Genomic DNA, 25,710 nt, shown 5'->3' on the forward strand with positions numbered 1-25,710 from the left:
AGAAGATTTTTTGAAGGCTACAGAACTGAAGAGCTCTTACTCATGAGTACAACATGCTAACCCATGCAAAGAAAAAGTAGGAGGAAAACAGAAAAAAACAGATGCTATTCATGTTTCATTTCATTTCTGTGACTACTGATATTCAGGTAAATGATTTCAAAACAATCATCAAAGTGCTCTATAAGGGGAATTACAAGTGGGTCTGAAACCAGCTAAGGCTTTTTGCCACATATAAAGTCTTTGGGGTACTGGATCCCAGGAAGATGTCCAAGAGCCTTGGAGGGGAAACTCACAGGAGGGACCCCTGACAGGCCCTTCCACCCCGCTCACCTCTTCAGCTTGTCCCTGTTGTTCAGGCCACTCTGCCCGAGTAACAGAACCTGCAGCACTTTGTCTACGTTGCCTACCTTGGCAGCTTTGTGGATCTTTCCAAGGTCCTCATCTCGAATGTCGTACACAGGCTAGAAGTTGATTCTATGACCACTGTCTCTCACCGGGTTGATGGAGGAGCCAAAGGGCGAGATGCCCTTCTTACTCCTGAAGCCAAAAGTCTTCTTCATCGCAGAGCCTACAAGCTCCAACCACACCTCACCTCCCCTTCCGCTCTTCGGAATCCCCTAAATCCAACACAAGCACTACAGGTAAACCAAAGCAGTTTACAGTTCTGCCATTTACAGCAGTTTAAAGTTTATATCTCTGCAGTTTACAGAAGTTTATAGCAGCTGCAACAACCTCCCATCTGGGAAGCTCAACGATTTAGGATCTTTCATCCCAGAATGATCGTTGCTAAGTGATACCTCAAAACGCATTGCCCATGGGCACAGACTGACAAGTGTGCATGTGCAAGAACTATAAGTTCATTTTCTGAAAGAAACAAACAATACCAATAAACGCTTACCTAAACTAAGAGGGAAAGACAGGAAATTGAAATAAACACAGATATCAAAGCAACATTAAAACTATATAACTGTCAAAACAACTATACTACCCAAAGCAATCTACAGATTCAGTGCAATTTCTATCAAATTACCAATGGCATTTTTCACAGAACTAGAACAAAAAATTTTACAGTGTGTATGGAAACAGAAGACCCCAAATAGCCAAAGCAATCTTGAGAAAGAAAAGCAAGAGCTGACAGAATCAGGTACCCCGACTTCAGCCTACTCTGCAAGCTTCAGTAATCAAAACACTGGTCCTAGCACAAAAACGGAAATATACTGAATGATCAATGGAACAAGACAGAAAGTCCAGAGAGAAACCTGTGCACCTACGGTCAATTAATCTAGGATAAATGAGGCAAGACTGTACAAAGGAGCAAAGACAACCTCTTCAATAAGTGCTGCCGAGAAAACTCAACAGCTACAGGAATAAGGAAATTAGAACACTCCCTAACATCGTACATAAAAATAAACTCGAAATGGACTAAAGACCTAAATATAAGGACAATGCCCTATAAAACTCTTAGAGGAGAATATAGGCACAAGACTCTCTGACCTAAATTACAGCAGTATATTTTTTCATGCACATCTGAGAATAATGAAAATAAAAAAGGAAATAAGCAAATGAGATCTAATTAAACTTAAAAGCTTTGGCACAGCACAGGAAATCATAAACAAGAAAGACGACAACCCACATAATGGGTAACAATATTTGCAAATGATGCAACTGTAATGGGATTAATCTGCAACATATTCAAACAGCTCAAAGAGTTCAATATCAAAACACCAGTACAGTATACTAACGCATATATATGGAATTTAGAAAGATGGTAACGATAACACTGTACGTGAAACAGCAAAAGAGACACAGATGTATAGAACAGCCTTTTGGACTCTGTGGGAGAGGGTGAGGGTGGGATGATTTGGGAGAATGGCATTGAAATATGTACATTATCATATGTGAAACGAATCGCCAGTCCAGGTTCAATGCATGATATAGGATGCTCAGGGCTGGTGCACTGGGATGACCCAGAGGGATGATATGCGGAGGATGGTGGGAGAGGGGTTCAAGATGGGGAACACATGTACACCCAGGAAGGATTCATGGCAATATATGGCAAAACCAATACAATATTGTAAAGTAATTAACCTCCAATTAAAATAAAAAAAAAACCCAATCACAAAATGAGTGCAGGATCTAAATGTAGATTTCTGTAAGGAACACCAAAAGAGGACCAAAAAGCACAGGAAAGGATGCTCAGAAAGGATGCTCTGCATCACTAATTATTAGAGAAATGCAGAAATACTACAATGAGGTATCATTTCACACCAATCAGAATAGTCACCATCAAAAACAATAAGTGCTGGAGAGAGTGTGGACAAAAGGTAACCCTCCTACACTGCTTATGGAATGTAAGTAGGTACACCCACTGTGAAGAACGCCCAGTCCTGGGCATATATCTGGAGAAAACCATAATACAAATAGGTACATGCACCCCGATGTTCATTGCAGAACTACTGACAATAACCAAGACACAGAAGCAACCTAAGTTCCCATTAACAGAAGAATGGATAAAGAAGATGCAGTGTACACAAACACATACACCACACAAAATGGAATATAACTTGGCTACAAAAAGAATGAAATAATGTCATTTGCAGCAACACAGAAGGATCCCGAAATTACAATACTAAGTGAAGTAACTCAGAGAAAAACAAATATCACATCACTTACATGTGTAATCTAATCAAAATAAGCTTATTTACAAAACAGAAACCAACTCACAGATCTCAAAATCAAATTATGGTTATGACAGGGGAAACATGAGGGGAGGGATAAATTAGGAGATTGGGGTTAAAACATAGACACTATTTTCCAGTAGTGATGTATGGATATATGAAAGCTGGACCATAAAGAAGGCTGATTGCCAAAGAATTGATGATTTTAAACTGTGGTGGTACAGTAGACTCCCAAGATTCCTTGGACTTCAAGAGATCGAACCAATCAATCCTAAAGGAAATCAATCCGGAAGGACTGATGAAGAGTCTGAAGCTCCAATACTTCAGCCACTTGATGTGAAGAGCCAACTCATCAGAGAAGACCCTGATGCTGGGAAAGATTAAAGGCAGGAGAAGAAAGGGGACAACAGAGGACGAGATGGTTGGAGAGCATCACTGACTCAATGGACATGAATTTGAGCTAACTTCACAAGATAGTGGAGGACAGAGGAGTCTGGCGGGCTGCAGTCCATTGGTCGCAGACTTGGACATGATTGAGTGACTAACACTTCCACTTTGAATATGGGAAACTTAACAATGCTGGGTTTTAAATATGCCTAAAAGTAACACGCTAGTAAAGTCATTCTCAAAATTTTCCAAGCCAGGCTTCAGCAATACATGAACCATGAATTTCCAGATGTTTAAGCTGGTTTTAGAAGAGGCAGAGGAACCAAAGATCAAATCGCCATCATCCGCTGGATCATGGAGAAAGAAAGAGAGTTCCAGAACTGTGTGGATCACAATAAACTGTGGAACATTCTGAAAGAGATGGGAATACCAGACCACCTGATCTGCCTGTTAAGAAACCTGTATGTCAGTGAGGAAGCAACAATTAGAACTGGACATGGAAAAACAGACTGGTTCTAAATAGGAACAGGAGTACATCAAGGTTGTATATTGTCACTCTGCTTATTTAACTTATATGCAGAGTACATCATGAGGAACACTGGGCTGGAAGAAGCACAAGCTGGAATCAAGATTGCTGGGAGAAATATCAATAATCTCAGATATGCAGATGACACCACGCTTATGGCAGAAAGTGAAGCGGAACTAAAAAGCCTCTTGATGAAAGTGAAAGAGGAGAGTGAAAAGGTTGGCTTAAGCTCAACATTCAGAAAACTATGATCATGGCATCTGGTCCCATCACTTCATGGGAAATAGATGGGGAAACAGTGGAAACAGTGTCAGACTTTATTTTTCTGGTCTCCAAAATCACTGCGGATTCTGATTGCAGCCATGAAATTAAAAGATGCTTACTCCTTGGAAGGAAAGTTGTGGCCAACCTAGATAGCATATTAAAAAGCAGAGACATTACTTTGCCAACCAAGGTCCATCTAGTCAAAGCTATGGCTATTCCAGTGGTCATGTATCGATGTCAGAGTTGGACTGTGAAGAAAGCTGATCGCCGAAGAATTGATGCTTTTGAACTGTGGTGCTGGAGAAGACTCTTGAGAGTCCCTTGGTCTGCAAGGAGATCCAACCAGTCCATTCTAAAGGAGATCAATCCTGGGTATTCATTGGAAGGACTGATGCTAAAGCTGAAACTCCAATACTTTGGCCACCTCATGCGACGAGTTGACTCACTGGAAAGGACTCTGATGCTGGGAGGGATCGGGGGCAGGAGGAGAAGGGGATGACAGAGAATGAGATAGCTGGATGACATCACCAACTCTATGGACATGAGTTTGAGTGAACTCCGGGAGTTGGTGATGGACAGGGAGGCCTGGCGTTCTGTGATTCATGGGGTCGCAAAGAGTTGGACAAGACTGAGCGACTGAACTGAACTGAAAAGTAAGTTAGATACAGGCAAAATACTTAATATCAAAAGTACTTAGATACTACTGTTTAAAAGTAGTATAAATACTACTTAGAATTAGTATTTTTAAAATACCAAATAAATTTTCATCATACACACAAAAATATTTCCCTTTAATAAAGACTTTCTCATCATGTTTAATGGGAGACAACTAAAATGTCATGAAAAAAGTCCAAAAGGGAAATTTTTACTATTTATCTTTCAGATCATATATTTTTTCTTCAAAACCTGTGCACAGTCTTGTGATGTTTTCAAAAGTAGGTCCTGATACAGATTTGAACCATCTATAGATCCTAGAGGAGACACTCCATAGGACTCACGATTCAAATTCAGCAGCAGCTGGAAAGAAAAAGGATAACATTCTTTATCTAAAATATTTGAGCTAACTGAGTATTAGTTTAAAAAAAAAACACCCTGAGATATTTCTAATTTCTATTTCATTTTTCATCCAAAAAACGAAACATGTCTATAGATGACAGTAAACAAAATACAAGATTACAATTACATAATCTGCCCTTGGCCCCACATGTGGTTGAGTATCAGAGCCTCTTGTTTTCTCATTCTTCATTCACTCAATAACTATGTGCAAAGATGTTGTGACAAGCACTGTAAGTACAAGATGAAGGTGACCCAGTCCACCCTGAAAAATGATATCCCATAAACTGGAAAAACAGACAATTTCAATACAGTCATAAATACTAAGATATAAAAGACGGCACAAGGAACACTCAGAAGGGACAGCCAGCTTAGAGTCAATACTGTTAGCTTTTTGGTGGAGGTGCTGTGGAAGTAGATACATGAAGGACAGGAAAAAGTACAGGAGACAGAGAGAGGAAGCACACCTGTGGGATCCTACTGTCTGTCTGATTAGATGCAGAGATAAGGGGCAGATGAGGGTGGTAAAGAGATAAGGCCAAATACATTGGCAGGACCCATATTGATGTGGGTGGTTTGAATTCTTCCTGAGAGCAAAAGATAAACTAGTGACAAAATCAATGGCTGAGAAATTTTAAGGTCACCCACCAAGTGACAGCGACACAGACATGATTGCTGGAATCTGGGTTTCCTAGCCTTAACGACTACCAGACACTTGACAAGTGATGAACTCCATGTTTTCTGAGAACAGTGTCAGGGTGCAGGTGCACAGTTCTACACGGATGGCAGAAGGAGAGGCAGGATATATCCAGGAACAAAGAGAAATCCATGCTGTCGTGATGACTGCAGCTCTGTAGCATGGTCTAAAGTCAGGCCGGGTGATTCCTCCAGTTCCATCCTTCTTTCTCAAGATTGCTTTGGCTATTCGAAGTTTTCTGGGTTTCCATACAAATCGTGAAATTATTCGTTCTGCTGCTGCTGCTGCTGCTGCTGCTAAGTCACTTCATAGGTCTGTGAAAAATACCATTGGCATTGCACTGAATCTATAGATTGCTTTCGGTAGTACACTCATATTCACTATATTGATTCTTCCAATCCACAAACATCATATATTTCTCCATTTATTTGTGTCATCTTTGATTTCTTTCATCAGTGTTTTATAGTTTTATATGACTCTTTTGTTTCTTTAGCTAAATTTATTTCTAAGTATTTCATTTTTGTTGCAACGGTTAATGGGATAGATTCCTTCATTTCTCTGCTTTCTCATTGCTAGCATATTGGAATACAAGGGATTTCTGTGTGTTAATTTTATATCCTGTAACTTTATTATATTCATTGATTTGCTCTAGTAATTTTCTGGTGGTGTCTTTAGGGTTTTCTATGTAGAGGACCAAGTCATCTGCAAACAGTGAGAATTTTACTTTTTCTTTTCAAATCTGGATTCTTTTTATTTCTCTTTCTTCTCTGAATGCCATGGCTAGAACTGCCAAAACTATGTTGAATAGTAGTGGTGAGAATGGGCACCCTTATCTTGTTCCTGATTTTAGAGGAAATGCTTTCCATTTTGGAGAAGGCAATGGCACTCCACTCCAGTACTCTTGCCTGGAAAACCCCATGGATGGAGGAGCCTGGTAGTCTGCAGTCCATGGGGGCACTAAGAGTCGGACACAACTAAGTTACTTCACTTTTAGATTTCACTTTCATGAATTAGAGAAGGAAATGGCAACCCATTCCAGTGTTCTTGCCTGGAGAATCCCAGTGATGGGGGAGCCTGGTAGGCTGCCATCTATGTGGCCGCTAAGAATCAGACACTACTGAAGTGAGTTAGCAACAGCAGCTTTCAATTTTTCACCATTGAGGATAATGTTTGTTGTGGGATGAGAAGTGAGGAGATTTACTTAACCGTTAAGTATGGGACAAGCAACTTTTCCCAAAGTGCTTTCTTGGTTCCGAATCTCTTCTTTGAAAAGATATATATGCCCACAGCACTGTGAACTTGGGTCTGCAGTAGGCAGCCCGCCTCTGGGACGGAGGTCAAGCATTTGCTTCCTCCTCTTAGGCCTGCGTGAGCAAGTCTCTGACTTGGGATTAAGTGTTCAGAGGCCTGCTGTGACTGTGCAGCTAAAGCACGTCCTCCAATTTCATGGCTCTCAAGTAGTAAGAGCCAACGTAGTCACAGTGTTGTTGAAGAAACCTTAGATCGCTCTTCTATGATGGCAAGAAGCCAAATGAGAAAACAGATTGAGACTGCACTTAACAAGGGCTATTTTTATCTGTACCACAAACATCATGAAAATGCCATCAAAACCATAAACCTGAGTGCATTGACTGAAATGGATATTTTAATCACAATGATTACACAATGATAATTACTTGCAATTTAAAGACTCCCCATCATTGCTATCTCAGTCATCATTCAACCAGATAATGTCAAGACAGAGACAAAAGTGAGTTTCATTTACAAGTTTTAAATATTTGATTTAACTACGCCAAAGAATGCTCAAACTACCGCACAATTGCACTCATCTCGCACGCTAGTAAAGTCATGCTCAAAATTCTCCAAGCCAGGCTTCAGCAGTATGTAAACCGTGAACTCCCAGATGTTCAAGCAGGTTTTAGAAAAGGCAGAGGCACCAGAGATCAAATTGCCAACATCCGCTGGATCATGGAGAAAGCAAGAGGGTTTCAGAAAAACATCTATTTCTGCTTCATTGACTATGCCAAGGCCTTTGACTGTGTCGATCACAATAAACTGTGGAACATTCTGAAAGAGATGGGAATCCCAGACCACCTGACCTGCCTCTTGAGAAACCTGTATGCAGGTCAAGAAGCAAGAGTTAGAAGTGGACATGGAACAACAGACTGGTTCCAAATAGGAAAAGGTGTACGTCAAGGTTGTATATTGTCACTCTGCTTATTTAACTTATATGCAGAGTACATCATGAGGAACACTGGGCTGGAAGAAGCACAAGCTGGAATCAAGATTGCTGGGAGAAATATCAATAACCTCAGATATGCAGATGACACCACGCTTATGGCAGAAAGTGAAGAGGAACTCAAAAGCCTCTTGATGAAAGTGAAAGAGGAGAGTGAAAAGGTTGGCTTGAAGCTCAACATTCAGAAAACAAAGATCATGGCATCTGGTCCCATCACTTCATGGGATATAGATGGAAAAACAGTGGAAACAGTGTCAGACTTTATTTTTTTGGGCTCCAAAATCACTGCAGATGCTGATTGCAGCCATGAAATTAAAAGACGCTTGCTCCTTGGAAGGAAAGTTATGACCAACCTTGATAGTATATTAAAAAGCAGCGACATTACTTTGCCAACCAAGGTCCGTCTAGTCAAGGCAATGGTTTTCCCGTGGTCATGTATGGATGTGAGAGTTGGACTGTGAAGAAGGCTGATCGCCGAAGAATCAATGCTCTTGAGCTGTGGTGTTGGAGAAGACTCTTGAGAGTCCCTTATACTGCAAGGAGATCCGAGATCCAACCAGTCCATTCTAAAGGAGATCAATCCTGCATGTTCATTGGAGGGACTGATGCTAAAGCTGAAACTGCAATACTTTGGCCACCTCATGCGACGAGTTGACTCACTGGAAAAGACTCTGATGCTGGGAAAGGTTGGGGGCGGGAGGAGAAGGGGACGACGGAGAATGAGATGGCTGGATGGCATCACCGACTATGTGGACATGAGTTTGAGTGTACTCCGGGAGTTGGTGATGAACAGGGAGGCCTGGCGTGCTGTGATTCATGGGGTCGCAGAGAGTCGGACACGACTGAGCGACTGAACTGAAGAAATTTAGAAACATTCTACAACTGCTCAGCAAGATATTTTTTAGAAATTTAAATTAAAAGGCTATAAGTAAAATAGTAATTAAAGATCTACTGTTGTATAAGAAAATAACAAAAAATATTAATGTAGAACCAGAAATTCATCTTCTGACTTAGTATCACAAGTTTGTTTAATTCATAAAAAGTGTTTCTCTTATGATTTCTTCAAATGAAAAAAACATCCAAATGTGGTTAGTGTTTAGATGCCAGTCATTCACTTATGCTTAGAGGTAGAAAAACTGCGGTGGGTGCAGTAGAGCTTGGAAATGATTATGAAGCACGGCCAAAGTGAAATCAATTAGAAAGTAAGTCAAACAACTGAATCAGTTCAGTTCAGTTCAGTTCAATCGCTCAGTCATGTCCGACTCCTTGTGACCCCATGAATCACAGCATGCCAGGCCTCCCTGTCCATCACCAACTCCCAGAGTTCACTCAAACTCATGTCCATCAAGTCGGTGATGCTATCAAGCCAACTCATTCTCTGTCGTCCCCTTCTCCTCCTGCCCCCAATCCGTCCCAGCATCAGAGTCTTTTCCAGTGAGTCAACTCGTCGCATGAGGTGGCCAAAGTATTGGAGCTTCAGCTTTAGCATCAGTCCTTCCAATGAACACCCAGGACTGATCTCCTTTAGAATGGACTGGTTGGATCTCCTTGCAGTCCAAGGGACTCTCAAGAGTCTTCTCCAACACCACAGTTCAAAAGCATCAGTTCTTCGGCGATCAGCTTTCTTCACAGTCCAACTCTCACATCCATACATGACCACTGGAAAAACCATAGCCTTGACTAGACGGACCTTTGTTGGCAACTGAATATATACTTTCAATTACTAGGCAATAAGATTCCCTTTCTAAATTAGAATTTAAATGCAGGTTTTCAAGAAATTTAAGAATTTAATAAGTATCTCTTTAAAAAAAGAAATCTAGGACAAAAAAGATCACAAAATTTCTGTGTCCTTGACTACCAAGGACTTAGTGTGCATGGCTTTTACTTAGTGTGAATAAGTCAAATAAACAGCACGGAAGTTCACCAAATTAAAAAACAAGAATCACTTATCAGAAATCTGAAGCTCAGGGCAAAATGATAATAGAACTACCCTTAGTCAAGTAAGTCTCAAAGCTGTCATGTAAAGGGCATGGAATTGAGGTAGAAACCACTACATTTGCTCTTGGAGTAAGATTTCAGTTGAGCACTAAAGTATTACAGAAATTTCTAACACAAGGGGACTCCAGGACTGGCCTCATGGTGCGAGTGCTGAATAAAGATCTGTTCTGCTGTTTCTCCACCTCAAGTTTGGTGCTATCTGCCAGCCTCTCATTAGTCCTGGGGAAGATGGAAAATACCAATTTCATTCATGTTTCCCTAAATTATCTGCATTTTTAAAGTTGCCATATAGTAAACGGAATTCCCATTAACCTGTCTGAACACCGAAAATACAGAGGAGACCTACTGTAATCAATGATAGTTGTAACCTTGTTCTAAAGAAGTACACATGTGTCTGGGGCTCCTCAAGTAACAAGTCACAGTTGGGAGAGGAGAGAAAGGGCATCAGAGAGAAAGGGAGGTGGCCTCACAGTGACACCTGCTGCCTCTGGGACACACCTGACTCCAGGAAACAGTTCAGGGATGAAGAAACACACCATCCCACAAAGCCATTCTCTAGTGCTTCCTTTCACCATTCTTGTATATATGTTTCTCTCATGACCTCGGAAAAATTAAGCATTTGGCTCTGAGGAATCACCTAGAGCCACAATCTCGAGGGGAGGATGAGAAAGACAATGAGTGAGACTGAAGAGCCCCAGGAACAATTACAAGTATCCCCTGCTTTTCCAAAGTTCACTTTATGTTATTTCACTTCCACGAAGGGCCTATGTCAGCAACTGCTTTTGATTAAAAAAAAAAAAAAATGTGAAGAGAATTTCTGGTCTCATTTAAAAAGCCAAAACTCTAAACAGCGTTCAGTGCGTGTCTTTACAGTGAGAGGCCTCACGCTCCCCAAGCGGGAGACAAGACCCACCGAGCTCCTTCCCCGGAAGCCACACCTCACGTCCCAGCATCAAGTCTCCACAGCCCTGAACCCTGTCTGAGGACCTGTGCTTTCCATGTGTCACTTACTTTAGGCACCTACTAGCAGAACGTGTCCTCGGGTAAATGCTCCTTTGCTGTATGCTCTTTGGGCTTATGACAGGCGTCCTAAGAGTGCTCTGCTTTCAGACGGTGGAAAGCCTGGACTCGGCACTGCAGGTGGGATCTGCCCTTTCCAGCCTCCGCACACCCCCTCAGTCAGGTCACCATGCTAGCTTCAGCCGCTCTGTGAAGTACCCTGCCTTTCATCCCTGTGTGAATTTCCCCTATTTCACAAGCATGCTTTTAAGTAGTGTAGAAAAACTTGATACAGTATTAACATAGATTGTCTTAGGGTGCCCTCTAGCAGTGACTATCTAGTTAGCGTTCACTTCCCACTAATCTTATGCACCCGCTCTATAAAAATTGGCTTTCCAGACAAAGTAATGAACTAAATTTACTTTCTGTGATTCTGTGTCTTGACTGACTTGTTTACTTTATTTGCCAATGACTTTCTGACTCCTACTTCTTCTAGGTAGAGTTGCTTATATTTTTCCCACTCTGCTTTATTATAATCTTCTGGCAAAGTTTTCATCTTGAAGAGTTCATATTTCAAGCCTTCAATTCTGAGTTTCATCTGACTTCTTATGGAAACATTATTCTTCTCTCATAGTTACTCTACATTCTCTTGAGATGCTGCTTGTATCTAAGGCAAATGTAAAAAGATGACATTTTTAAAATACTTTTAACTTGGATAATTATATTTGTTCCCTTTAGTATTGAGTCAGTGATTCAGAGAGCCATTTTAAATATGAAAAATAAAGAGTGGAAGTTTAAAACAGTTATCGTCAATGTGAAGTGAATTAAATCTGAATTATAAAATTCAAGTGGAATTAATGTTATAGGAGTACTTATATAATTTGATAATTCAAAGACTACAAAGATCAGCTTAACACTTTAAACACTGAACAAGACAACTTAAAAATCATTCAAGAGGATGGTGCTGGTTCTAAACCACAGTATTGTCTTTTCCTCCTAATGGTCTTGCTGTATACCAACTGGCCTTATAAGTAAAAGGATTCTTTAGTGAGAATCATTCTAAAAAGTCGGTTTACTGATAACTGTGATGGAAACTGAAATATTTAAAGGGAGAAATAAGTGTTACCTTCCTTCCAGATATCTACAAAATAAACTACCCAGGGACGGGGGAGCCTGGTGGGCTGCCGTCTATGGGGTCGCACAGAGTCGGACACGACTGAAGCGACTTAGCAGCAGCAGCAAGGGAAGTAGAGGTAACACATAAACTGTATACATAGAATACTTTGCCAACAAAGGTCCGTCTAGTCAAGGCTATGGTTTTTCCAGTGGTCATGTATGGATGTGAGAGTTGGACTGTGAAGAAAGCTGATCGCCGAAGAACTGATGCTTTTGAACTGTGGTGTTGGAGAAGACTCTTGAGAGTCCCTTGGACTGCAAGGAGATCCAACCAGTCCATTCTAAAAGAGATCAGTCCTGGGTGTTCATTGGAAGGACTGATGCTAAAGCTGAAACTGCAATACTTTGGCCACCTCCTGCGAAGAGTTGACTCACTGGAAAAGACTCTGCTGCTGGCAACGATTGGGGGCAGGAGGAGAAGGGGACAACAGAGAATGAGATGGCTGGATGGCATCACCGACTCAGTGGACATGAGTTTGAGTGAACTCTGGGAGTTGGTGATGGACAGGGAGGCCTGGCATGCTGTGATTCATGGGGTTGCAAAAAGTCGGACACGACTGAGCGACTGAACTGAACTGAACGTGCAGTGAGGTGAATTCAAGCACATGACAGATCAACAAATTAACCTGCAAAAACAGATTGACTTCTTTTAATTCCTCTACAGGATCCTGTCTCACTCTTTCTTCAATCTCCAGTATATACTGCTCTACTTTATTGTATTCTATCATATTCAGTTCTATATGACTTTTGAGGGTCACTACTTATTGCTGCAACTTCTTTTTCTTCTCTAGTTTTTCACATTTCTTTTGCATTTCTTTCATAGATAATAACTCCTCTCAAAGAACTTGATTTTTCTGCATCCAGGTGCAGACATTTTGAAGATGCAGTTCCCAGCTCTGCTGGAAGATCATCAGTCTTCAAGAATAAAACAATACCATTTGGTAATGAGGCAAGTGGACTGAGCACAGCCTAACTCAAATTCAGGATCAAATAAATATGATGGTATCTTTATTGTAGACTGTAGGACCAGGTTTTACTCAGAGAATCAAGAAAGAAGTTCAAACCACCAAGGGTCAGAAAATATATTCTTCATTGTCATCACACAACATATGCATTTGATTATTGTTCTACAATAAATATTTTTTTACTTTTTCTCCATAAAATGACTGCAAGTCCCCTCTTAGTAGAACATCTCTTACTCCTCCCCACCCCATATCGTAATGGCCCATGGTTTTCAAAGAAGTGTGAGGTATACTGTATTGGGTTATCTACGGCTGAGTTAATATATCCCTCCCAAAAGAAGACTGTGACAAGACTCTAATTACTAAATCTTTAAATATGGATTCTAATCCCATAAGCGTTTTCCTGAACTACAAAGACTTTTAGTTCCATTCCAAAGCAGTTAAAGAAATTCCATTTCCTAATAGTTTACTGAGATGATCCATACATTTTCTGAAAATGTCACATTCTTATAATCCTTTGTTACTTTCCATTTATGCAAGACAATAGCTGTGTGTATCAATAAATATTCCGTTAGACCAGTGTGTACTTAGACAAGATTCTCCCTCATGGAAAAAATGACAGCATAAATTTAAGGGCTAAATTGCTCTTCACAGACTAGATGACAAAGGCTAAGAAAAAAGGTTCCATGAGAGCTGGACAGTCAGAAAAGATCCATGAAGGAGGAGAGATTGGGCACCAGGTCTGAATAAACGGAGGACTACCCAAGAGAAAAGAAACTATAAAGACAGAAAGGACAGTCTGAGCAAAGGCCAAGAAAAGGAGAAATCAGCCAGTGAACTCTGAGGATAAAATCCCACCACAGGGAAATAAAAACATGCCCACACAGAAACATGTAAATCAATGTTCACAGCAGCATTATTAATAGCCCCAAAGTGGAAACAACCCAAAGCTCCATCAACTGATGATGGATACATGGCTTAGTCACATACTTGTTACTGTTTGACAATCAACAGAAACGGAAGTTTTTGAGGTTCATGCAATCACATGCATGAACCTCAAAAACATGACGTCAAATGAGAAAAGCTAATCCCAAAGAAGCACATACTGTATGATTCCATTTATATAAAATACCCAAAACAGGCATGTCTCCAGAGACTATTAGACTGAGGGTTGCCTGGGACTGAGGAAGATGGGGGTGGGGCATAGGTGGTGGCTAAGGGATGCAGGGTTTCTTTTGGAGGGTGATGGAAATGCTGTAAAATTGACTGGTCACAGGTGACACCTCTCTAGACTAAGAGATACTAAACTACACATGTTGAGTGGGTGAATTCCATGATATATGAATTATATCTCAACAGCTTTTCAAAAAAATTCAATGGCAGGATCTAGATAATCTTCTTAATTCTCTAGTTTGGATGAACGTGCCTCCATGTGATGAACCTACTCACCATCTGAGTACCTCCATGGCTTTATAGTATATCTAAAATGGAAAGAAAATAAGGCAATGCCTGACTTCAACTGCTTTGCATGATACCCTTTGTGCACAAGTTTTTCTGAAATACATGAAATAAATATATACAGAACTTTACAGCCATTCACAAAAGTGAAGATCAGAAATGACAATTTTCTGGAACATTCCATTAAACATTATCCTCTGATTTTATCTGGCTTGCCTCATTACGGTAATACAGCTATCACTAAAAAAAAAAAAAAAGTCTATCAACTTGTAAGAAGAATGAGGCACAATTCCCAACTTTACCAAGGGTACCTAATACAAGAAAAAAATATGTAGTACAAATGGCAGAATGAAAGAGTTTAAGAAAAAAGTGCATTTAAAGATAATAAAACTGTAGTAAATTAGTTGTATGAAAACACAAAAGAAAGCTGTCCATGAAAATGAGTGTCCTTATTTAACTTATATGCAGAGTACATCATGAGGAACGCTGGGCTGGAAGAAGCACAAGCTGGAATCAAGATTGCTGGGAGAAATATCAATAACCTCAGATATGCAGATGACACCACCCTTATGGCAGAAAGCGAGAAAGCAGAAAGAGGCAGAAAGCCTCTTGATGAAAGTGAAAGAGGAGAGTGAAAAGGTTGGCTTGAAGCTCAACATTCAGAAAACAAAGATCATGGCATCTGGTCTCATCACTTCATGGGAAATAGATAGGGAAACAGTGGAAGCAGTGTCAGACTTTATTGTTTTGGGCTCCAAAATCACTGCAGATGCTGATTGCAGTCAGGAAATTAAAAGACGCTTACTCCTTGGAAAGAAAGTCATGACCAACCTAGATAGCATATTAAAAAGCAGAGACATTACTTTGCCAACCAAGGTCCATCTAGTCAAGGCTATGGTTTTTCCCGTGGTCATGTATGGATGTGAGAGTTGGACTGTGAAGAAAGCTGATCGCCGAAGAATTGATGCTTTTGAACTGTGGTGCTGGAGAAGACTCTTGAGAGTCCCTTGGACTGCAAGGAAATCCAACCAGTCCATTCTAAAGGAGATCAATCCTGGCTGTTCATTGGAAGGACTGATGCTAAAGCTGAAACTCTAATACTTTGGCCACCTCATGCGACGAGTTGACTCACTGGAAAAGACTCTGATGCTGGGAAAGGTTGGGGGCGGGAGGAGACAGGGACGACAAAGAATGAGATGGATGGATGGCATCACCAACTCTATGGACATGAGTTTGAGTGAACTCTGGAAGTTGGTGATGGACAGGGAGGCCTGGCATGCTGTGATTCATGGGGTCGCGGAGAGTCGGACACGACTGAGCGACTGAACTGAAAACACTTTATCCTCTGTATTGACCATTGACACATCAGCTTTCACATCTATCTGACAACTGAGTTGAAGTAAGTTGCTCCTTAAACCCTGTGCCTCATTTCTAAGTTAGGACAGTAACGTGACGTGACCTCCAGTGAAGCCTCTGAAACGTACTGCTTTCATAGTGTGTCAGCCAGTTCTTGTCGAAGCTGTCTCACAGCTGCCTAATAAGATACTCTGTCACTGAATTTATAAAATCATTTTGCTATTATGTTACGTTAATAATATAGAACGCCAACATATGTACTTTGATCTCATCTCACACGCTAGTAAAATAATGCTAAAATTCTCCAAGCTAGGCTTAAACAGTACGTGAAACGAGAGCTTCCAGATGTTCAAGTTGGATTTAGAAAAGGCAGAAGAACCAGAGATCAAATTGCCAACATCCGCTGGATCATAGAAAAAGCAAGAGAGTTCCAGAAAAACATCTACTTCTTCTTTATTGACTGTGACAAACCTTTGACTCTGTGGATCACAACAAAATGTGGAAAATTCTTCAAGAGATGGGAATACTAGACTACCTTACCTGCCTCCAGAAAAACCTGTATGCAGGTCAAGAAGCAACAATTAGAACCAGATATGAAACAACAGACTGGCTCCAAATTGGGAAAAGAGTACATCAAGGCTGTATGTTGTCACATTTAACTTCGATCAGAGGACATCATGCCAAAGCCGGGCTGAAGGAAGCACAAGTAGAAATCAAGATTATCGGGAGAAATATCAATAAACTTAGATATGCAGATAACAACACCCTTAGGGCAGAAAGCAAAGAGAAACTAAAGAGCCTCTTGATGAAAGTGAAAGAACAGAGTGAAAAAGCTGGCCTGCAATTCAACATTGAAAAAACTAAGATCATGGTAACTGGTCCCATCACTTCATGGCAAATAGATGGGGAAACAGTGAAAACAGTGACAGATTTTATTTTCTTGGGCTCCAAATCAATGCAGATGGTGACTGCAGCCATGAAATTAAGATGCCTGCTTTTTCAAAGAAAAATATGACAAACCTAGACAGCATACTAAAAGCAGAGACATTACTTTATCGACAAAGGTCCATCTAGTCAAAGCTATGGTTTTTCTAGTAGTCACAGTTCTTGAGAGTTATGCCATCAAGAAAGCCGAGCACCAAAGAATTGATGCTTTTAAACTGTGGTGTTGGAGAAGACTCTTGAGAGTCCCTTGGACTGCAAGGAGATCCAACCAGTCAGTCCTAAAGGAAATCAGTCCTGAATATTCTTTGGAAGGACTGATGCTGACGTTCTAGTACTTTGGCCATCTGATGTGAAGAACTGACTCATGGAAAAGACCATGATGCTGGGAAAGACTGAAGGCATGAGGAAAAGGGGACAACAGAGGATGAGATGGTTGAATGGCATCACAGACTCTATGAACATAAGTTTGAGCAAGCTCCAGGGGTTGGTGATGGACAGGGAAGCCTGATGTGCTGAATGCAGTCCATGGGGTCAAAAGAGTCAAGACATGACTGAGCGACAACTAAACTGAACTGATGGACTTTGAAACCTATCACCACAGACATCTACTCACCTTCTTTTCCCCCCTCACTGAATCTGGTCACAGACACAAAAGTGGCCACCCTCTGGCCTTACTGATATTAAGCTACTCAGAAAAAGAATGCAGACCAACTGTCCATGCCCTGCCCCTCCCAATAAATTTGCAAAGATTCACCACCTCATGTCCAGAAAGAAATAGGTGTGAATGTGTGACAAGTGGTGGAAAATTCCACACTGTGAAACATTTTCACTCTTTATTAGAGGTCTGATTAATTTCAGAGATCTTCACATATTCTGTCCAGTGCTCAGATCTTTCCAAGAGATTCCTACCTTAGTAAAAAAAATGAGGCCATTCCTTGTTGCTTATCTATTTTATATCTAGTAATGTGTCTATCGGAGAAGTCAAGGGCAAGCCACTCCAGTACTCTTGCCTAGAAAATCCCATGGATGGAGGAGCCTGGTAGGCTGCAGTCCATGGGGTCGCTAAGGGTCGGACACGACTGAGCGACTTCACTTTCACTTTTCACTTTCACGCATTGGAGAAGGAAATGGCAACCCACTCCAGTGTTCTTGCCTGGAGAGTCCCAGGGATGGGGGAGCCTGGTGGGCTTCCGTCTATGGGGTCACACAGAGTCAGACACGACTGAAGTGACTTAGCATTAGCAGTAATGTGTCTATGTTAATCCCAAACTCCTACTTTATCCCTACTCTTCACCTTTGCCCTTGGCTAACCACAAGGACCAGCATAGCACAGGGAACTCAATATTCTGTAGTCACCTATATGGGAAAAGGATCTGAAAAAGACTGGATAAATATATATACATATAACTGAATCAACTCGCTGTACATCTGAAACTAACACAAAATTGGAAATCAAGTACATTCCAAAATAAAGGAAAAATAAAATTTTAAAAATGAGGTTACTTCCATGGCCTTCAAGGAACCTCAATAACCTGGCCTCCACCTGCCTCCGGGTCGCAGCCCCTACAGCCCTCTTCCTGACTCACTCCATTCCTGCTGCTCATGAATCCTGCCACCCTTCACTTTTAGCAGACAAGCGTGCATCCAAATGATAGTAATTCATCCTTAAAATGAGAATTCTCCAAGCCAGGCTTCAACAGTACATAAAACGTGAAATTCCAGATGTTCAAGCTTGTTTTAGAAATGTCAGAGGTACCAGAGAGAGATCAAATTGTCAACATCCGCTGGATCATTGAAAAAGCAAGAGAGTTCCAGAAAAACATCTGCTTTATTAACTATGATAAATCCTTTGGCTGTGTGGATCACCACAAACTGTGGAAAATTCTTAAAGAGATGGGAATATCAAGCCACCTGTCCTGCCTCTTGAGAAATCTGTATGTAGGTCAGACTGGTTCTAAATCAGGAAAGGAGTACGTCAAGGCTGTATATTGTCATCCTGCTTATTTAACTTATATGCAGAGTACATCATGAGAAACGCTGGGCTGGAAGAAGCACAAGCTGGAATCAAGATTTCCAGGAGAAATATCAATAACTTCAGATATGCAGATGATACCACCCTTATGGCAGAAAGTGAAGAGGAACTAAAAAGCCTCTTGAGGAAAGTGAAAAAGGAGAGTGAAAAAGTTGGCTTAAAGCTCAACATTCAGAAAACTATGATCACGGCATCCGGTCCCATCACTTCATGGCAAAAGATGGGAAAACAGTGGAAACAGTGGTTGACTTTATTTGGGGAGGGCTCCAAAATCACTGCAGATGATGACTGCAGCCATGAAATTAAAAGATGCTTACTCCTTGGAAGAAAAGTTATGACCAACTTAGACAACATATTAAAAAGCAGAGACATTATTTTGTCAACAAAGGTCTGCCTAGTCAAGGCTATGGTTTTTCCCATGGTCATGTATGGATGTGAGAGTTGGACTATAAAGAAAACTGAGTGCTGAAGAATTGATGCTTTTGAACTGCGGTGTTGGAGAAGACTCTTGAGAGTCCCTTGGACTGCAAGGAGATCCAACCAGTCCATCCTAAAGGAGATCAATCCTGGGTGTTCATTGGAATGACTGATGGTGAAACTGAAACTCCAATACATTAGCCACCTGATGTGGAGAGCTGACTCATTTGAAAAGACTCTGATGTTGGGAAAGTTCAAAAGGGCAGGAGGAGAAGGGGACAACAGAGGATGAGATGGTTGGATGGCACCACCTACCCAATGGACATGGGTTTGGGTGAACTCCAGGATTTGGTGATGGACAGGGAGTCCTGGCATGCTGCGGTTCATGGCATCACAAAGAGTCAGACATGACTGAGCGACTGAACTGAACTGAAGAATGATCATAGGTCTAGAGATCAGAGTATACACTCACTTTCACTATCTTTTAATACAAAACATACTTCTAAGATGCTCAGCACTGTAATATATCCATAGGTCTAGACCAGTACTAGACAAAGAGTGCATATATTACTACACTATTACACAAACAGGCTTTGTATTGATATTTACACCACGGTCCTACCTTTATACCTCAAGTGATTCTGCTTGCAATGTGTAATTCTTAGAGCAAAGACATTGCCATCTTGGGAAGGAGTTTCATATGACTGAGTTAAATCATTCAGGTAGCTCACGTCATTAATCTATTCTTTGACCTGCACATAAATAATACTGTTTCACAATGTCCTTAAAATATTTATAAAATATACTAACTGTACAAAGGTGATAAATAGCTCTTCATTAAATCAAAAACAGACACTTCTTAAAAGGACAGATTTTTATCAAAACGATAATTTGATCAATAGTGTTTCTAAATTAAGTTCTCAAAGTATATGTCTCTACAACAAATGAAGATTTTCTGTTTTGCCACTATTCCTTTTACAAAATATTTTTTACTAGGATAAAGCTTTTATAGTTAACTTTTTTATTATACCTTGTTCTTTTCATTAGATATTTCTTTGCAGTCCTAAAATAACAAGTGATTCTTTTCAGGCTAATATTAAATACTTAAAAATACAAACAATACCTAAACTTTGGCTTTTTACATAAAACCTTTGCACTGGGAAGTAATTTTTTACTAAAGGATTAAACAATAAATAAGAGTAGTATTAGTGGACAAAGAAAATATATTAATAATACTAATAAAGCACTGAATTTAAATCAAAGGAAAAGGAAAATCATAACTTTACTTGTGTTATTTGATAGGAAGAAGTATACCATGGTTTTTGGCAGTTGTCATTTTCAATAAGACCTTTTATGGCAATAAAATCTATCTGGGAAGTATTTCTTAATTACTTATAAGAAAGAAACCCATTTTTAAGAAAAGCCATAATAACCATGATATTAACCTTCTGAGGACTTCCTATGCAACTGTTATGCATTGTCATAAGCACTTGACATGTCTTAAAGGCATTTTAATCCTCACAGTAATTCTCAGAGACAGTTAATGCATTAGATCCTTTACATAGGGAGAAGTGGAGCACAGAAAAAGCTGAGGATCTTGCCCAAGCAGGTCACCAACAGAGCCATAATTCAAACCCAGGAAATCTGGCCTCAACACTGCGGTTCCAAAATATGCTGAGAAAGTAATATTTAAATAAGTCGTTCTAAGTAATATGATAGCAAATGAACCTATATTATTATTCCATGTCCAGCAATAACCCCACTCCAGTACTCTTGCCTGGAAAATCCCATGGACGGAGGAGCCTGGTGGGCTGCAGTCTATGGGGTCGTGAAGAGTCGGACACAGCCGAGAGACTTCACTTTCACTTTTCACTTTCATGCATTGGAGGAGGAAATCGCAACCCACTCCAGTATTCTTGCCTGGAGAATCCCAGGGACGGGGGAGTCTGGTGGGCTGCCGTCTACGGGGTCGCACTGAGTCGGACACGACTGAAGCGACTTAGCAGCAGCAGCAGCAATAACCATAAACAATAATTTTTGAATCTTAACATATTTCCAAAAAAATCAAACATCTTTCCATGTAGGCAATATTAGAAATCTACTTGTAATAAAAATTTGCTTTTTGTAAAGAAATTCATCAATAGGCATTCATGTAACCATTCTACTGTTTCTTCATGCACTTATTGAGCACACAAAATGTGTTAATTACACTCTTAGTATGGGATGGATGGTTTTTGTAATTTAGAACTTTATGAACCAAAAATAATAATTAATGAAAGATCGTCAATAGCTTTTTCTACTGAATATAAACAAAAATTTCCCCTTTTCCCAGGAATCTATAAACAATATGAAGATAATATGATGTGATGTTTCAGAGTACCTTACAAAACCATAGTTACTCACGATGATATGATCATACAGAATCATCAAGGAATGATTAAATCCTATTCAGTATAGCCTGTTTGTATATTCATGATTCTGTAATTTTTTTAAATCTATGTATGGGAAAAAGATGGGGAAACAGTGGAAACAGTGTCAGACTTTATTTTGGGGGGCTCCAAAATCACTGCAGATGCTGATTGCAGCCAGAAAATTAAAAGACGCTTACTCCTTGGAAGGAAAGATATGACCAACCTAGATAGCATATTAAAAAGCAGAGACATTACTTAGCCAACCAAGGTCCGTCTAGTCAAGGCTATGGTCTTTCCTGTGGTCATGTATGGATGTGAGAGTTGGACTGTGAAGAAAGCTGATCGCCGAAGAATTGATGCTTTTGAACTGTGGTGCTAGAGAAGACTCTTGAGAGTCCCTTGGACTGCAAGGAGATCCAACCAGTCCATTCTAAAGGAGATCAATCCTGGGTGTTCATTGGAAGGACTGATGCTGAAGCTGAAACTTGAATACTTTGGTCACCTCATGCGACGAGTTGACTCACTGAAAAAAGAGTCTGATGCTGGGAGGGATCGAGGGTGGGAGGAGACGGGGATGACAGAGAATGAGATGGCTGGGTGGCATCACCGACTCAATGGACATGAGTTTGAGTGAACTCCGGGAGTTGGTGATGGACAGGGAGGCCTGGCGTGCTGTGATTCATGGGATCGCAGAGAGTCAGACACGACTGAGCGACTGAACCGACTGACTGACTGATGATAGAATTAATTTAAGTAATCATCTCCATATTCAATTACATAAGAATATTACACTGCAGAACCAATGAACAAGCCCTTACCATAAAACTATATATGAACAGAAGTATTATGTACAATTAGTTTACTGTAATAGTTTAAAGATAATGCCATACAATCAATAACAAGATTCAACTCAATAAACATGTCCTCTGCTGGCTCATTTCCAACAGCATACATACGCTAAAAGTTCCCCTCTGAACATAAAATAAGAAACTCCTTTGAACTCCCCATTCCTTTTCAGTTACCATCCAGTTCTCCATCGCCTGTCCCAGGAAATATTGCCTATGGGTCTGTTTACATGTATTCACTACAGTTCAGCTTCAGTGAAGGGGACTATTCACTGAAATGACTTCTGGCCAAAAGCACTTGTCCTCACCTTACCCTTTCATGGTTTAGTGAAAAATAACTTGCCTTACCCAAAAATAGGAGAAAAACATGAACTCAAAACGCAATTTTGTCCCTGCTTGCTTGAATTAATTCATGTGCATTAAATCTACCAAAAATGAATTAGGAGATGATTTTTAATGTTATAAAGTTTGGTTTCCCTTCAAAATATTTCCCCTTACTCTATCTTAAACAGGGAGTCCCTACAGAACATTTGTAAGTTTTTTTTTTTTTTCTTTTTTTAAGGACTAATATCTGGAGAACAGACAAACTTTATATTACTAGGAACCAAAATCTATTAACACCAAAAAGAAAGAGGAACCAATTCCTAAATTTTAATGCAAATTATATACAATAATAATGTTATACATCAATACATATTACCTGCTTACATTCAGTTATATGTGTGCTCAGTCCTGTCTGACTCTTCACATCCCCTAGGACCATAGCGTGCCTGGATCCTCTGTCCATGTGGACTCTCCAGGCAAGAATATGGAGTGGGTTACCACAACCTCCTTCAGGGGATCTTCCCAACTGAGGGATTGAACCCAGGTCTCCCAACACTACTGGAGTGGGTATCCTATCCTTTTCACCAGGGGAACTTCCCCAACCCAGGAATTGAACGGGAGTCTCCTGCATTGCAAGTGGATTCTTTACCAGCTGAGCTACCTGCAAAGGCCCTATGTTCAATTATATTAAATCCTAACAGCCACCAATGAAAGTGTATAAAGCATATTTAATAATATTCACTGATTTCCGACCTGGAAATGAAATAAGTTATAAAGTTATTATTTGTACCCTAACAACAAAAGTTGTTTGTTTTTTGGCCACCTCATGCGATGAGTTGACTCACTGGAAAAGACTGATGCTGGGAAAGGTTGAGGGCGGGAGGAGAAGGGGACGACAGAGAATGAGATGGCTGGATGGCATCATTGACTCTATGGACATGAGTTTGAGTGAACTCCGGGAGTTGGTGATGGACAGGGAGGTCTGGCGTGCTGTGATTCATGGGGTCGCAAGAGTCGGACACGACTGAGTGACTGAACTGAACTGAACAACAAAAGTCCAATCTGGAAGGTCCAATTATTTTAATAGGCAGTTGGGCTGATACTATGACCTACTCTGTCCCTAAATGTTCATCCCTAAGTCCATCCTAAAGGAGATCAATCCTGAGTGTTCATTGGAAGGACTGATGTTGAAGCTGAAACTCCAAAACTTTGGCCACCTGATGCAAAGAACTGACTCATTTGAAAAGACTCTGATGCTGGGAAAGACTGAAGGTGGGAGAAGAAGGGGACGACAAAGGATGAGATGGTTGGATGGCATCACTGACTCAATGGACATGAGTTTGGGTAAACTCCGAGAATTGGTGATGGACAGGGAGGCCTGGTGTGCTGTAGTCCATAGGGTTGCAAAGAGTTGGATACGACTGAGCTACTGAACTGCACTGAACTGAACTGAAGTCAACAATGCCGAGATATGAGACAGGATGAATCTTTAGTCTTGGCATCAGTGACTGGCAATTTCAAGGAAAAACCGAGACTATTGGCAATCATTTCTCTTTACATGTATGTAGGTCAGGGACCATTATTGTCATGTTCATAAATTCAACTCTTTAATCCTATGATTCAGTATTTGATCTCACCTTCTTTGTCATGTAAAGAAATTATAAAAATGGAAGAAGTAAACAATAGTCAGAAAAGTTTTTTGCCTCAATGCCAAAGACAAGCTATAAATTATAATAGATTCTAACAATATTTTAAGTTTTCTAATTGAAGTGCTATAAAAACTTAAATTATCATCTGTCGATTCTAAAAGGTTACTTTTGAAAGGTAATTTTATTTGTTATGAACTCTGTTGCAAACTGTATTATATTGTCAAAGAATAGAAAACAATATTAAACCAGAAATTTAAATTTACATTTTTACATACCTGTGAATGGTTATTTTCATCTCAATCAGATTTTTCTTCTTCTTCCTCTGATGTCATTTCTAAGTCTAGTTCTGCTGACAAATATGTATGTTTTGTTAAAATTACTTAGAATGTTTAGATAAAAGACAGAATATTTAAAACATAGACTTAAAACATTGTACCAAATGACAGCTTATATCAATCTTAATTTTCAGCTGAATATTTACTTCTTTAAGAAATACTTCCAATGATCTAAAACTTCAAGAACCCTTTTGGGAAATACCAGAATTCATCAGGTTACAGGCACAAGAACACTCAAAGATTCATTCACAAATTCATCCAAACATCAGTGAACAAAACAATCAGAAACCAAAAAAAAATTTTTTTTAATTTTTATTTTTATTGGAGGCTAATTATTTTACAATATTGGTTGGTTTTGCCATACATTGACATGAATCCGCCCCAGGTGTACATGAGTTCCCCCTCCCGAACACCCCTCCCACCTCCCTCCTCCAATTATCCTCCCTCTGGGTCATCCCCCCATACCAGCCCCGAGCATCCTGTAACATGCATCTACCCTGAACTGGCGATTTGTTTCACATATGATAATATACATGTTTCAATGCCATTCTCCCAAACCATCCCACCCTCACCCTCTCCCACAGAGTCCCAAAGACTATTCTATACATCTATGGAGAACAGTGTGGAGATTCCTTTAAAAACTGGAAATAGAACTGCCATATGATCCAGTAATTGAACTCCTGGGCATACACACCAAGGAAACCAGAATTGAAAGAGACACATGTACTCCAATGTTCACTGCAGCACTGTTTACAGTAGCCAGAACATGGAAGCAAACTAGATGTCCATCTGCAGACGAATGGATAACAAAGCTTTGGTACATATACACAATGGAGTATTACTCAGCCATTAAAAAGAATGCATTTGAACCAGTTCTAATGAGGTGGATGAAACTAGAGGCTATTATACAGAGTTAAGTAAGCCAGAAAGAAAAACACCAAAAAATTTCAAAATACAGG

At 40.2% G+C, this 25,710-nt stretch overlaps 1 protein-coding gene across 1 annotated transcript in view; it reads right to left on the bottom strand.

The window, feature by feature from the left end:
- The window catches only part of LOC129551799 (ankyrin repeat and SOCS box protein 10-like), a 36,863-nt gene extending 12,096 nt beyond the window's left edge, over window positions 1-24,767 (bottom strand). Inside the window, exon 1 of the mRNA XM_055420132.2 lies at window positions 24,692-24,767. The gene's annotated coding sequence lies outside the window, so the exon portion shown is untranslated. The remainder of the gene's footprint in view (window positions 1-24,691) is intronic.
- Between the last annotated feature and the right edge of the window lie 943 nt (window positions 24,768-25,710).

This window comes from Moschus berezovskii, chromosome 17, assembly GCF_049115385.1.
Source record: "Moschus berezovskii isolate FMDL1 chromosome 17, NW_MosBer_1.0, whole genome shotgun sequence".
Taxonomy (NCBI): Eukaryota; Metazoa; Chordata; class Mammalia; order Artiodactyla; family Moschidae; genus Moschus; species Moschus berezovskii.